At 31.2% G+C, this 1205-nt stretch overlaps 1 long non-coding RNA gene across 1 annotated transcript; it reads right to left on the reverse strand.

The window, feature by feature from the left end:
• Window positions 1-250: 250 nt before the first annotated feature.
• Window positions 251-1134, reverse strand: LOC117119523. Its single transcript, XR_004447202.1, has 3 exons — window positions 1020-1134; window positions 503-805; window positions 251-407 (listed from the first exon to the last, which is right to left on the reverse strand). It is a non-coding gene; the product is annotated as an uncharacterized LOC117119523 (long non-coding RNA).
• Window positions 1135-1205: the final 71 nt, after the last annotated feature.

Genomic DNA, 1205 nt, shown 5'->3' on the forward strand with positions numbered 1-1205 from the left:
ATAATTTTATTATAAGTACTTAACTAATTATGATCATGGGCTATTATTTAATTTTATACAAAAGTCGGTATGTTATTTTGTATTCTTCAATTAATCATCATTTTTTTAGATATCCGTTTAGGCTTATTGCAGCCAAGATTCAACAGTTTGAAGCATACTGCCTTACTTGAAGACGTTTCACAAAGTAGGGAGAAATGGAAATGAATAGTCTGAGAAGTCTACAGAATGATAGTGAAGTAGGTAATGTATATATATTGTTCCTTTATATCAGTGTCACTTACAATGTATTGCAGTTTTATTATGGTAGTCAAATGTAGATTTTTGATTATAAAATTATTATTTTGAAGAATTTCTTAGCACACTTTCATTGAAAAATTCCATTGTTTTTCAGATTTATTCTTCTTTCTCTGAAAGAAAAAATAAATAACACTGTTATGACTCTATATTCTTATTTTTTTCAAAAATATTTCATAAAGAAGTAATAATAAACAGTTATACCTACCAAATTTTCTTCTTTTAGGTTGTGCAATTTTCTGGAGAATGTTGGGCTGGGTTAGCAATGTATGCGAGCGCATCATTGAAGTTAACTGAGCAAGTCGATCATGCTATCCTGCAACTGTTCTTTTTCGTTGATTAAAAGATGCATGTATGGACTCGCCACCTTGCTCACTGATTAGTCCTAGCCCAAATTTCCAAGCCTTAAGTTGTGGAATCACATGCTCTTCAAGCATATGAAGCTTTGGTGATATTGTCATTGAATTTCCTGAATTTCTATATTCATCAATAAAGTCTTGTATAGATTCACCTTAAAAAAGGGAAAAAATGTTATAAATGAGAATTCTTTTTTTATATTTTAATATAGACCGATAACCAAGCCTGCAAAAGCAACATGAAGACGGACAGCTTAGCAGCAGGTTTATATTCTTAGATGCCAGCAAAAACAAGCCAAAACAAATGGCCGCCTTGGAAACTATAGGATATTAGGTAACAATTTAAATACAGTACATACAATAACTTACCAATAACAGTTATTTCCTCATTTGACATTGGCTTTGAATGATTGATGTTATTGTGAACTATTGCAAATTTATTTAGTAGTCGTCCATATTTGCTGACAAGCGATTTTACTTTTTCTGAAAAAGCTTTTATTTGACCTAATGGTAGTTCAGTCTCCTGTAGCTTGAATTCTGCAACTGGGGCATTTA

Source organism: Anneissia japonica, unplaced genomic scaffold (assembly GCF_011630105.1).
Source record: "Anneissia japonica isolate Jap-2015-1 unplaced genomic scaffold, ASM1163010v1 scaffold100831_len1202_cov262, whole genome shotgun sequence".
NCBI lineage: Eukaryota > Metazoa > Echinodermata > Crinoidea > Comatulida > Comatulidae > Anneissia > Anneissia japonica.